Below are 14143 nucleotides of genomic sequence, written 5' to 3' on the forward strand. Positions count from 1 at the left end.
GAAAGAAAGAAAGAAAGAAAGAAAGAAAGAAAGAAAGAAAGGCAGAGGGGGGGTAATGTCAGGGATTATGAGGACATTTGGGGAGGTGGGGGTGTTTAGTAGGAGTCAAGGCTAGAGAGGACAATTAGGGTTGAAAGGCAGAACTTTGGGTTTATTCAATAATCCCAGTGTGAGAGGGAGGTTGACAGAGATGTGGGAAAGGACTTCTTTCTTGCTTACAATCTAGATGGAAAAAGAGACTTAGTAATTCCCAGTAGGACAATGACAAGTACAACATACACTCAAAAGATGGGACATACTGGTTTGTCCTTCAAAGGGAAAGCTGTAGTAAGACACAGCCGAAGGCATGCCTAATTGCCAAAGGAGTTGTACAGTCGAGTGGGCATGCACTTGGCCCTGCATAAAGGGCTCTGCGGGGATTTGAGGCTATGCTAGCATGCTGCCAGAGAAGTCTGGGGGACTGATCCTTGGCCAAGCTCCATGGAGAGCCAGGGCTATGGTCATGCCTTGGGGGACTGTGGGGCACTCCAGTCACGCTGGCTGTGCACAATGCTGAGGTCAGTGGCTGATGACACCTGGCCCAGAGAAAATGTCTCCTGCCCACTGCCAGAGTGACTCTCTAGGGCCAGGTGGCCTGACATCACCTCCCCCTCTCCTTCCTCCTCCTTCACAAAACTCACCCAATAGTGGGACTACATGTCATGGTGTATGAGATCTGGACCTCTGTCTGTCCCCTAAGAATGCTGCTGACCTTACTGCAGTGGACAAAGACTCTGAAGATAACGTCTTGTGTGTTGAGACAAAAAAAATCCTGCTTTATAACAATGCCAAGTGTATCTGAGCTTCTCATCATCCCAAGTCTGTTATGAATATTTGTCAAGGCACCAGCCGCCAGATGCCCGGGGGCTGCAATAGAAGGTTGGACCGGATGGGGATTTGAGATTAACTTGAATACCGATTTCCAAGGGACCGGAAGACCCTCAGGTATTATTCCATAAACACAGGAAGGTTTCTGATGACCCCATGTGCACAGCACAGGAGGGAACAGAGTGTGCAGAGTGGAGCTGGGAAGGTCAGTGACAAGGACGTTCCTTCAACCATCCTTCATTCAGTCCATCATTCTTTTATCCTTTCATTCATCAGGACAGCAATCAAACATCTATTAAATGCCAGGCATTGTTCTAGGATCATTAGGGGGGATAAAACCAAGTCCCTACCCTCGTGGAACTTACATTCTACTGGGGAAGACAGACAATTAACAGCAGTGTAATATGTAAATCACTTGTACTGACAATCACATTATAATATACTCAGTGAAAAATAGAGCAGAATAAGGTAAATTTGGAGTGCCACCAGGAAAGAGGCGTTGCATTTAAAATAAGCTGCTCAAAGAAGGCCTTACGGAGAAGGTGAGATTTGAGCAACAGACTGAAGGAAATGAACGAATTAGTAATAGGGCTGTCAGGAGGAAGGGTACTCTAGGAAGAGGGAATTGCCTGTGCAAAGACCCTGAGGTGGGAGCGTGTCTGGCACACACAAGGGGAAAGTAAGGAGGCAGGATGGTAGGAATAGAGTGCACTAGGAGGAGGGCAGTAGGAGAGAAGGTGGAGAGGTCATGGATGCCAGATCATGTAGATTTCTAGGCCATTGTAAAGGTTTTATCCTCCAACTCAGGGTTTCTCAACCATGACATACTACCATTCGACCAGGTAACTGTTTGGGGGCTGTCTATACGTTGTAGGATGTTTAGCAGCATCCCTGGCCTCTACCCATTAGATGCCAATGGCACCCTCCCTCCAACTGGGACAACCAAAAATGTCTCCAGATGCCACAGATGTCCCTGGGAAAGGGGAATCACCTCTGACTGGAAACCACTGCTCTAAGCGAAATCGGGACACAATGGAGTTTTGGCAGCACAGGAGGGACACCATCTGATTTATATTTTTGAAAGATCCCTCAGGCTGCCCTACTGGAAACCAACTGGGATAGGAAGCAAGAAAGCAGCAGGGAGCTCCCTCAGGATAATCCAGGGGCTTGGAACAAAACATGCCATGGCAGAAGTGGTGAGAAGTTTGGCATTGGCTCTATCTTGGAGAATGCCTGTAAGACGTGAAGGAAAGCAGTAAAGGATGGCTAGAAGATTCTTGGCCTCGTCAACTGAAGGATGGAGCTGCCGTGAACTGAGATGAGGACCGCACTGGGCAGCCAGGTTCCGGGTGGGACATCCACAGGTCAGATTTGGGCACGAGAGTCTGAAATGAAATTCCAGTAACCCAAGTGAGACGATAGGAAGCTCTGAACCAAAGGGTGACAGCAGTGATGCATCAATGTTCTTCGTATTCAAGAGATTGCCATTTTGGTAAAAAAACATGGGATTTGGCTCTCAGCTGGAGGAGAGAGAAGGGAAGTAGTTGTTAAGAAGACCCCGTAATTTTACGGCTGGATGATGCTGGTGATAGAATGAGGATGAATGCCTGAAGAGAGAAACAAGCTGGCAAAAGGAGCAGGTGGGAAGGGAAAGAGGACAGAGTCTTCCTGCCAATCCTACGGATTGAGGTCCAAGTGGACAGTGAGAGGAAAAGTCTTGAAAAGAGGTTTTTTTTTTTTTTTTTTTAAGATTTTATTTATTCATTTGACAGAGACACAGCGAGAAAGAAAAGACAAGCAGGAGGAGTGGGAGAGGGAGAAGCAGGGAGCCTGATCCTGGATTGCAGGATCATAACCCAAGCCGAAGGCAGACACCTAATGACTGAGTCACCCAGGCACCTGCAGAAGAAGAGAGTTCTGATCTGGTGATCAGGAGAGGTCATGAGGCTAGAGAGAGAAGGAAAAGCCCCACCCTTCCCCCCACACACACCCAGGAGTAACAGGTGTATAGAGGGAGCCTGACAAAATGGAACAAGGAGGCCAAGAGACAGAAGGAGCCATCAAAGACAATCAAGGAAGGAACAGAACATGGAAGGTCAGCAGTGAGGAAGGTTCCAGGAAAATCCAAATAAACAAAAACTCAAATTAGCTAATGCTAGGCTATAATACCTGTAGCAATACATGAGGTTATCTATGCTAAAGCCTAAAGCCAAACCACTGTTACATTAAAATTATAATTTATTGATAGGTGGTTATTTAAATCTACCTATAGATCTCATAACATCTAAGCTTGTAAAACCATAAATAATGTTTATCAAACATCATACATAACAAATAACTGCTAGCATACATTACCAGATTTCACAGAAAATCTGTTCTTTCTTACTTTTGTCTTGAAGATGGGACCATAGCCTGGATGGGCCCAGGAGTGCTAAGTTTTTTTGTACTCTATGCCTTTTATGTATTTATGTATCACTACTTATTTATGTATGTCCTTGGCTTTTACTAATATTCTTTATCCATTGTTTTGCAGATCAAGAAACATGTGAAAAAAAGAAACAAATTCTAAACGCCTTTAAAGAATCATTCATAAATTATGTATTCATTGCATGACAGGTAGAGCTAAAACTTGAACAATACAGCTCCATTTATAGGTGGGTTTTTTCCCCAATTGGTACAGTACAGTATTATAAATGTATTTTCTCTTCCATATGATTTTCCTAATCGTATTTTCTTTTCTCTCGCTTACTTTATTGTAAGGATACAGTATGTGATACATATAGCATATAAAATAGGTGTTAATTGACTATGTTATTGGTAAGGCTTTGATCAATGGTAGGCTATTAGAAGTTATGTCTTTGGGGGGCGCCTGGGTGGCTCAGTGGGTTAAAGTCTCTGCCTTCGGCTCAGGTCATGATCCCTGCTTCCTCCTCTCTCTCTGCCTGCTTCTCTGCCCACTTGTGATCTCTTTCTGTCAAATAAATGAATAAAATCTTAAAAAAAAAAAAAAAAGAAGAAGTTATGTCTTCGGGGAATCAAGTTACAGGTGGAATTTCAACTGGGCAGGATGTTAGTGCCCCTAATCCCTGTGCTGTTCAGGGCTCAAAAGTAGTTTGAACTCTGCCTGATTAAGCCATTTATACATATGCAAAACAGACAGAAAAAAAAAAAAAGTACTCCAACTAAAGGTTACAGTTACACTGAAAAAAATTCCTTGATTCTCATCAGACTGATCTTTTGTTTTCCGCCCCCTCCTGAGTTCAAAGGAAGCCAGTCTTTTGCAAACCCCTGAAATGTAAATCAGAGGTTATGCTGTCTTGTCCCAACTGGAAAACTGAGCTGCTTCCTCTCACCTACTTCTTCCCCAAGATCATGATCCCAATCCGGGGTTCCCAGAGATTTCAAAATGTATTTCTGGTAGCTGTTTTGTATGCTGCAATTAAGTGCCCCAGTGCTGCCAATGAGATGAAATTAATGTCCTCTTCCCATCAGATTTCCAAAATATTCAAGCTCACTCATTCACTCACAATTCACTCAGTCTTTATTGAGTCCCAACTGTGAGTGCTCACAACCTTTTAATTGGCTCCAGGGAGAACAGGAAACGTGTGTACAGGCCCTTGCTGATCTTGGCCTTTCCACGAATTTCAGCCCTGGTTCTGACATAAAAATTACCTGAGAAAGGCCCCAGAGAGTGAGAGGTTTTCCATGTCCAACGTATCTGTGAACAGTGACCATTTTGAGGGATGTGCAGGGGCAGATAAGGGGTAGGGTCTGGAGCAGCTTCCCTCATGAGAAATCTGCATATTCCTCTCCTTATTCCAGCAAGGTTGGTTTTTTTTTTTTTTAATTTTTATTTATTATTTGACAGAGATCACAAGTAGGCAGAGAGGCAGGTGGCCCTGTGCGGTGGGGGCGGGAGCTGTTAAGCAGGCTCCCCGAGGAGCAGAGAGCCCGACTGCGGGGCTCCATCCCAGGATCCCGAGATCATGACCTGAGCCAAAGGCAGTGGCTTTAACCCACTGAGCCACCCAGGTGACCCTCCAGCAAGGTTTTTAATAACAAAAAGGAGATGGCCAGATTAGCAGTAAAGGAAGAAGAAGGAGAAGCAGAAAGCAACCTAATTTTCAGAGGCTGGGAGAGAACAAGTTCTAACCGAATTAAGATGTACACATTTACTTGTATTTCTCAAACTTTCCCAGGGACAATACAGGGGAGGAGAAGGCACTTACATTAATATTAAGGAGTTGCCACCAGCCTTAAGGTAGTAGCATTTAATACTGAATGCCACAAAGACTCGACACTATTTGTACTTCAGCTGTTCTCCAGTTCTGGGGCGGGGCACAAAACAAAAAGACCAGAAGTAATTGCAGAATGGAGAAAGCTCAGATTTGTCCACGTGACACAGCTGCGATGCTGATCCCCTGCCTTGGAGGTGGCTGTGACTCCGTCCACAGACCCTGGTATAGTCGGCGTGGGGGACGGGGGGAATAAAATCCAGACCCCAGTTAGTTCCAGTTTGCTGCGCCTCGGTTTCCGGAACTGCAATTTCAGATTTTGTAGTCCCTACCCCTGTCTACAGCAAACCGGAGTTTCCTGAGTTAATTCACATCCAACCACCCCTGGCAACACTCCTTCCTAGGGAACTGCCCTCACGCCCCACCCCCAAATTCCCTCAGACAACTGTTTCCCGGCAAGTGCAAGAAGGTGCTGCCATCTGGTTGGTGACTCCCAAAGTAGAAGAGGGCTGCGGGGGCGGGGGGAAAGGGCAATATGCCGCGCCGGGACCCCGGTAATACTCGCAGGACCAACAGCTGTCCGGGCTCTGAGACCTGGCGTGACAGGGCTGTGTGAGGACGGTCCCGGTCCTCCCTGAGTCGGCCTGCCCCCGCTGTGGCCCTCACTCCACTCCGCCACCCGCCCTTACCTTAAAGTTTCTCCAAAGCACGAAGTTCAGCGTTTAGCTTTAGCCGGGGGACCCGGGGACCCACCGCGAGTGTGCCTGGCCATCGTGGCCACGCCCCGTCTTCGCGCCCCACAGCCCAGGCCACACCCCCTCCAAGCCTCGCCCCACAAGGCCGGGACCACGCCCCCTCACGTCCTTGCGGACCGCCCCGGCTTACGCCCCTCCAGGCCAAGCTGTCTGTGGCCGGTGTCCAGACCTCGCCCCCCGCCCCGTCACAGCCACGCCCCCTCCCCCCGGGCCTCGCCTCGGAGCTCCGCCTTGGCCCCGCCTTCCACCTTGGTTCTGCCCGAGCGCTCCGCTAAGGTCCGGCTCCTCCAGCAGGGTCAAGTCCCTAGTGCGCCCTCCCACCAGGCGGGACTTGGCCGCTGGGTTTCGAGGCCGCGTGGGCGGCCCCTCTTGTCTCTAGAGAAACACTCCCGGGTCTGGGAACTGGGCACTGGCCACATTTTGTCGGGTGAAATCAGACTGCAGGCTTAAGAGCCTGGTCTAGAGAATGACTTTCCTCAGGTATTCCCATTACCAGACATCAAGATTGAATGGACTGAGAACTCAGTAGGGAAATGCAAATATTGGACGAGTCACACAACCGTGTTCCTTCCTGTTATTTTCATGTCCACTTTACCCGAGTTTCTTGGAGCCAGTTTTCACAGCTGAACTCGAATTTGAAACTGCTTCCAGCCAGTTTTCACATCCTCTAAACCAGAATTATGGACCGATGTTCCTTCTAGTCCTTCAGCCAACCTTAAGTGCTAGACAGATGAGCGGAGTAAACAGAATTCCCGTATTTCCTGGTATCTCCTACAGAGGACATTGCTTAGGCACCCAGTGAGCTCTGGCTGTCTAGGGCCTGTGGAGACACGACCACACCAAGACGGAAACTCTGGTTGCAAGCCCTGTATGTGCCCTGATCATTCTGCTAGCTTTCCTCTTTCCACTTAAAACTCTGGATCCACAAGAGAAATGTGAAGGTTACAACCAGCTTTGCTACCCCTGTGCAGAAATCTCTGATTCATTCATTCAATCCAATTTTTTTTAGCACCCACTCCACCCAAAAAGTAGATAAGCCTCAAGGAGCTTTCGGTCTGAAGGTGTCTTGTCCAAACTTGGGCTTGGATGTGACAAGAAATGATGAGAAGGTTAGGGAAGGTGTGGCAAGGGGCTGATAGGTGGAAAAGGATTTGCTAAGCACAGGTCTTCTTGATTTGATTAGTGGGAATATTTTGGGGTAGCAAACACAGGAAGTCACTTTTATAGGACTTACTGTACTTCTTTACACTATAAATTCTCAATAAATCTTCACTGAATACTTGGCCTTTTCACATGTGCAGAAAGATAACATTTCTTTGTTCCCAGCAATTAGGCTTGCTACATTGACTTCTTTAACCCACTGAGCCACCCAGGCGCCCCTACATTGATTTCTTCATATGACATCAACACACACTTTGTGATAGCATATTTAGCTACTTTTTCATTTCTTCCTACCCTCCATTCCATTTCTGGCTGGAAGATAGTGGGAATATTCAAAATGCTGTGCTACAAAGAACACAGAGAAAAGAACAAGTTCAACAGAACAGTTGTATTAAGCTTATCCTGACCCTGAGAACCCTGCTTCATTTATAAAATGTTTCAACTGTCAGTCATTTTTGCCCTATCATGGACACACAGAAATTGGTCCAAATACAGCCTCTATAAATTACTGAGCTGATTTTTACAGTGAGTTCTACCTCACTTCCTTCCACTTCTCCACTTAATGTAAGGAGATTAAAGCAGCCAATGATAAGATTAGCATTTAAGTACCTAGGCCACCAGCTCTAGGAGAGTTAAGTTGGGACAAAGACTTGCCTCCAAGCTTTCCAACAGCATTAGAAAAGAGGAAATAGCAACTGTTTTAAGGTTTTCTGGTATTCTTAAGATGAAAATCAACCTTAGTTTTGTTTTTTTTAGAAACACAGTTTTTCTTGAATTTCATTCTTGAGAAAAATCCTGTTCCCTCATATAGCTGATGTGGTAACTAAGTGGGAAGTAGGCATCGTGAGGAGTTAAGCACAGGTCCTCTCACTGTAAGCTGTTGGCACAATCACAAAGCACAGTGTGTTAAATCAATTCTGTGAACCATCGAAACTTTTCTGTTCATCCAAGTACACGGGCCCTCCAGGGTTAGCATTTTCATAATCTTTCCCTAGGATGGGAAATGGGTGTCAGCTCACATGTCGGCTTTGAACCATTTGTGGTCCCCGCATGAATAACTATGCTGAACTCCGTACCTTTGTCTGGGCGCAGAAGGAAAATGTTCTGTGACTGATTAACAATGTCCATCATGGGTGCAAGATGGATGAGTGGCTGCATGCAAAACCGATCCGATAGCTCCAATTTGCAGAAATAGAGGGGTCTGTGCACGTAGAACTTTTGTCTAGTCACTGCAAATGGACAATCCTCGTTGTAGGGCTTTTGATAAATATCCAACAGTAAAGTTCAAGTCATCTTCTCTCAACCTGTCCCACTCACACGAGTCCCCTGTTCATTCCTACCTCAGGACATTGCCTTCGCTGTTCCCATTGTTTGGACCACTCACTTGTTGCCTACATTTACATGACTGGGTGTTGCTTATCATTAAGTTCTCAGCTAAAATGTTGGGTCTTTAGGGCGCCTAGGTGGCTCAGTGGGTTAAAGCCTCTGCCTTCGGCTCAGGTCATGATCTTGGGGTCCTGGGATCGAGCCCCGCATCGGGCTCTCTGCTCATCAGGGAGCCTGCTTCCCTTCCTCTCTCTCTGCCTGCCTCTCTGCCTACTTGTGATCTGTCTGCCAAATAAATAAATAAATTCTTAAAAAAAAAATGTTGTGTCTTTAGAGCTGTCTTTCCTGATAACCATAGGTCAAGTTGTACCCAGAGCCTCTCCACTGAACATAGGGATCACCTGGGTATCATGGTACAGGTCATACTCTGCCTCAGGGATTCTGGAGTGTGACCTGAGAGTCTGCATTTCAAGCAATCTCTCAGGAGATGCAAAGCTGGCGTTCCACAAAACACACTTTAAGGGGCGCCTGGGTGGCTCAGTGGGTTAAAGCCTCTGCCTTTGGCTCGGGTCATGAGGGTCATGATCTCAAGGTCCTGGGTCCCTCTCTCTCTGCCTGCCTCTCTGCCTGCTTCTTGCCTACTTGTGATTGCTGTCATAAATAAATAAAATCTTTAAAAACACACACACACTTTAAGTAGCAGCCCCGCCTCTCTATCTCTGTTACATTGTCTGTTTCATTTTCCTTATGGTGTCTCACCACTCATAATTATGTATTTTCTGGTTTGTATATTGGATTGTCTGTTGGTCGGCTGTTTGCTATAATGTAAATTCCCCAAGACAGGGACTTTGACCAGTTTGTTCAATGTTGTATGCCCAGCACTTAACCCAGTACTGGCACCCTGGTAGGGGCTCTGTAAATACTGGTGAATAAGTGATATTCGAGGTTCACTGATGCCTTCATCTCTTCAGCTCCTGCTTATTGACTACTTCAGTCACTGCTCATTTATATACCAGGAAGTAGACAAGAAATGGAAAATGGCAGTGCTCCTGAAGTACCAGTCCAGGAATTGCTGGAACTGGAGCCAGGAACTGGTCCAGGCTGAGATAAGATACTTGAGCCAGAATGTAAATCTGATATGTCATTAAACACAGTGTTGTTAGATGATTTTTTTTTCCCCCTAGCAAGGCTTCTTGATGACAGCAGCAATGAGTTGTTTTTTCCTTACAGGGAAAGAAATTCTGGGGAGAACGAAGATTTTGAGAAATAACCGAGAATTGTGGGAAAGGCAAAGAATTTGGAGAGACAAGATGTGATGGTTAATTTTATGTGTCAACTTGGCTGGGCCATAATGTTTAGATATTCTGTCAACATTGTTCTAGATGTTACTATTAAGATATTTTGTTTTGTTTTGTTTTGGTTTTGGATGAGATTAACATTTGAATTGGTGGACTTTGAGTAAAGCAGATTACTCTCCATATTGTGGGGGAGCCCCATTCAATCAATTGAAAGCCTTAATAGAACAAAGACTGACCTCGTCTGGAGAAATTCTGCCAGCCAAATGTTTGGACTCAACTCTACCCTGAGTCCCTGCCTGCAAGCTTACTGCGGATTTTGGACTTAACTCCATAATCATTTGAGCCAATTTCTTAAAATCAATCTCCCTCTCTCTTTCTGTGTGTGTGCGTGTGTGTGTGTGTGTTTATTCAGTTTCTCTACAGAACCCTCAGGAATACAACAAGGTATTACAGAAAAGACTGAGAACGGGCCCCTTCACCCCAGCCTTGGCACCCAAGCTCAGTCTTAGTCCTTGGGATATTCCTTCAGCTACTCCTTTGCTCCTTCATGGCCATTCCCATCCCTCTTGAGTCATACCCTCTCCTCTGGCTGATCCAACTTTTCTTATCTGAGCCACTACCCATCCCTTGCCTCTGCTACATTCTTCCTGGTCAACACTTGTGCTCCCCCTTGGCCACCACAGTCTGGGAAGTGGCTAACATTCCATCTAAGCCATGTCCTTTTCCTTCTTATTGCCACAAACTAAGCCCTCTGATGAATGTGGTGGCCACACGGCTACTGCCAGAGCCATGCCCCCCTGCACATCTAAACAACATGCCCATATACCAACATGTGGTACCACCAAGGTACCACAAAGAACCTGGAAACCATACAATTAAAACAGAAAATACATATAACAGAGAATTGTCAGTGAGAACAGAAATATGTGAGAGACGAGAAATTTGGGGGGAGAGAATTGTGGGAAAAACAATGTACTGTGGGAGAGACTGAAAATTCACCCTTTGTGCTTGCCCTGCCTCTTCTGCTTTGCCATCTTTGTTTCTTCATGACCACCATACCTGCCACCCAGCTGCGAACCCACCTGCCCCACTATGGCCACTCCCACAGGTGGTTCCGTGGCACCGTGCTATCCATTCACAGCCACTCTTTGCTGTGTCATAGCCATGCCCCCTACCTAGGACCCACAGAAAATTATAGGGAACATAAAATTATGGGAGAGAATTTTGGGAGAGACAGGCAGTTGTAGGAGAGAATGAAGCATTTTGGGAGAGAACAGAGAATTCTAGGAGAAAACAGAATCATCGGGGAGAACTCTAGATGGAATGATTGTGGGAGAACGTGGAAGACTAGGAGAAAACAGAGTCATGAGAGAAATGAAGGACCAGGAGAGCATGGAGAATGGTTGTGGGCGACCACAACGTGAGGGAGAAAACAAGAATTGTGGGAGAGACAGGAACTGTGGGGAAAACAAGGTATTTTGTGGGAGAGACAGAGAATTCACCTGCTCCTAAAGTGCCCATCCTCCTACCCATGCCCCTCCTGCAAGACCACTCCTTACCTTTCTGGCCATGCCCTCACACTATGAGTCATGCCCTCTTTCCTAGGTTATGCCAAGTTTACTTCTTCATGAGCACACACCTCTATTGGGCATGCCTCTTCTGTACGGGCCACATATCAGTTATTCATGGCCACACCAGGATACTAGTCATAGCCAAGACCCTTACCTACCCATCAGAGGGCACTGTAGAAGAGACCTGCAATTGTGGAATAATAGAGACTTGTGGGAAATAATGAAGGGCTGTGGGAGAATACAGACTATTCTGGGAAAGTAGAAAAAATGTGGGAGAAAACAGAAGGCAAGTACAAAGGATTATGGGAGAGCATAGAGCATTTGAGGAGACCACAGAGGATGAGGGAGGGCACCAGACTGTGGGAAAACATGGAGGATTGTGGGAGAGCGGAGAGGATTACAGGAAAAAGGAAGCATTTTGTGAAAACACAGGACTGTGGGAGAACTTGGAAGATTATGGGAGAAAACAGGATTGTGGTAGAGAGGTGGCATTACGGGAAAGCATTAGAAACTGTGAGAGAGCAGGAGGATTGTGGAAGAGCAAAAGGATTATGGGAAAACATGGAGGATTGTTGGGAGGAAGCATTCTGAGAAAGCATGGATAATTGTGAGAGAGCAGGAAAACTGGGAAGGTACAGAAAAGTGTGAGAAACTGCAAAGGACTGAAGAAGAAAGAGAGCATTGTAGAAAAGTATAGAGAACTGTGGAGGAGCAGGTAGATTGTGGGAAAGCACAGAGGATTATTAGAAACCACAGGAGAATTGTAAAGAAGGACTATTGTAGAAAAACATCAGAAATGGTAGGAGAGGAAATGGACTTTGATGAGAGACACCATTGTGGTAGAACACGGAGAGAATAACAGGAGAAAACAAAATTGTCGGAGAGCCTGGAGGATTTTGGGAAGCACAAAGAATTATGGGAGAGTGGTAACATTATGAGAAATTGCTGGAGAATTGTAGAAGAGTACAGAGGATTGTGGGAGACCACAGAGGATTATAGGAAAGAGGTACCACTGTGGGGAATCACTAAAAGATCATGGGAGAGAACATAAGATTGTAGGAAAGCACAGAAAACTGAGGGAAATCATTGGAAAATTATGGGAGACCACAGAGGACTGTGGAGGAGAGGTAGCATTGTGGGAAAACGTGGAGGATTGTGGGAGAAGAGGGGAATTGCGGGAAAACACAGAGGGTTATGGAAAAACACAGAGGATTATGGGAGAGAGGTAGGATTGTGGGGAATCATTGGAGGATGGCGGGAGAGTATAGAGGATTATGGAGAAGCACAGAGGATTGTGGGAGAACATGGAGTATTGGGGGTACCACAGAGGATTATGGGAGAGAGGCAGCATTGTGGGGAATCACTAAAAAATTGTAGGAAAGCAGAGAGGATTGTGGAAAATCACTGGTTGATTGTGGAGGAGAGGCAGCATTGTGGGAATGCATGGGGAATTGTGGGAGAGGAGAATTGTAGGAGAACATGGAGGAGGAGGATTATAAGAGACAACAAAGGATTATGGGAGAGAGGTATCATTGTGGGGAATCACCATAGGACTGTAGGAGAAAGAGAGGATTGTGGGAAACTACAGAGGATTATAGGAGAGAGGTAGCATTGTGAGAAAGCATGAGGAATTGTAGGAGCACAGGAGGACTATGGGAGAGAAGAGGATTGTGGGAGAAAGGTGGCATTGTGAAAAGCATGAGGAATTGTAGGAGAAAATGGAGGACTGTGGGAAAGCACCGAGAACTGGAGGGGAAGCAGGAGGATTGTGGGAAAGCAGAAAGGGTTGTGGGAGAGCGTGATGGATTCGGGGAAAGCACTGATGGATTGTGGGAGAGCACAAAAGCTAATGGGATTAAACAGATTTGTGGGAGAACAAAAGGACTCTGGGAGTAAACAGATTTGTGCGTTAATATAAAGAACTGTGGAAGACACCAGAAATTTGAGAGAAAATGGAATCGTGGAGGAAAGATAACTCACTCTTTGTTCTACCTACCTGTCCTGCAGGGCCCATCCCTCTCATCTTCTGACCATGCCCTGTCTTGAGTCATGTCCCTCTCTCCTAGCCCACACTACTTCCAGCACAACAATACCTTTCTTGCTGGGGCCACAGGCAGTTGTTGTCCATGACCAGACCCCTGTGCTGTCATAGTTATGCCTCTTACCTGCCTGCTGCTAAGAATTTCAGGAGAGAGGGATGCCTGAGTGGCTCAGTTGGTTAAGTGTCTTCCTTTGGCTTGGTCATGATCTCAAGTCCTGGGATTGAGTCCCACATCAGGCTCCCTGCTCAGTGGGCAGCCTGCTTCTCCCTCTCCCTCTGCCTGCCACTTTCCCTTGCTTGTGCTCTCTCTGTCTCTGCCTAATAAATAAATAAAATATTTTTTTAAAAAAAGAATTTCAGGAGAGAACAACCAATGAACAGGTCAATGAAGAAATTTTAAAAAAACCCACTTTGAGACAAATGGGAATAGAAACACAACACACCAAAATTTTATGGGATGCAGTAAAAGTAGTTCTAACACAGGCATTCATAGTGATAAATATCTACATCAAAAAATAAGAAAAATCTCAAACAATCCAACTTTATACCTCAAAGAACTAGAAAAAGAACAAATGAAGTCCAAATTTAAAAGGATGAAAGAAATACAAAGATAAGAGAATAAATAAATGAAATGGAGACTATTAAGACAACAGAAAGGATCAATAAAACTAAGAGCTGCTTTGGGAGATTAGTCCAACATAGGAAAGGCGTAGAAGACCTTAGTTTCAACTGGTTCCAGAAATTCAGCTAGATAGCTATCAAATCATTCTGAATACCTATGAACTCAACCGGAGATCTAAGAATCACTGCGACTCTACAAACAGAAAAGCAGCCACTTTCTGCAGGGTAGGAGGTGTGGAGAAGTAAATTCAAAGTGATACACGGGAAG

At 45.7% G+C, this 14143-nt stretch overlaps 1 protein-coding gene across 1 annotated transcript in view; it reads right to left on the minus strand.

Annotated features, from left to right (window-relative positions):
- Positions 1-5950, minus strand: part of LOC132006838 (carbonic anhydrase 5B, mitochondrial) — a 55526-nt gene extending 49576 nt beyond the window's left edge. Inside the window, exon 1 of the mRNA XM_059384895.1 lies at positions 5792-5950. The gene's annotated coding sequence lies outside the window, so the exon portion shown is untranslated. The remainder of the gene's footprint in view (positions 1-5791) is intronic.
- Between the last annotated feature and the right edge of the window lie 8193 nt (positions 5951-14143).

This window comes from Mustela nigripes, chromosome X (genome assembly GCF_022355385.1).
Source record: "Mustela nigripes isolate SB6536 chromosome X, MUSNIG.SB6536, whole genome shotgun sequence".
Taxonomy (NCBI): Eukaryota; Metazoa; Chordata; class Mammalia; order Carnivora; family Mustelidae; genus Mustela; species Mustela nigripes.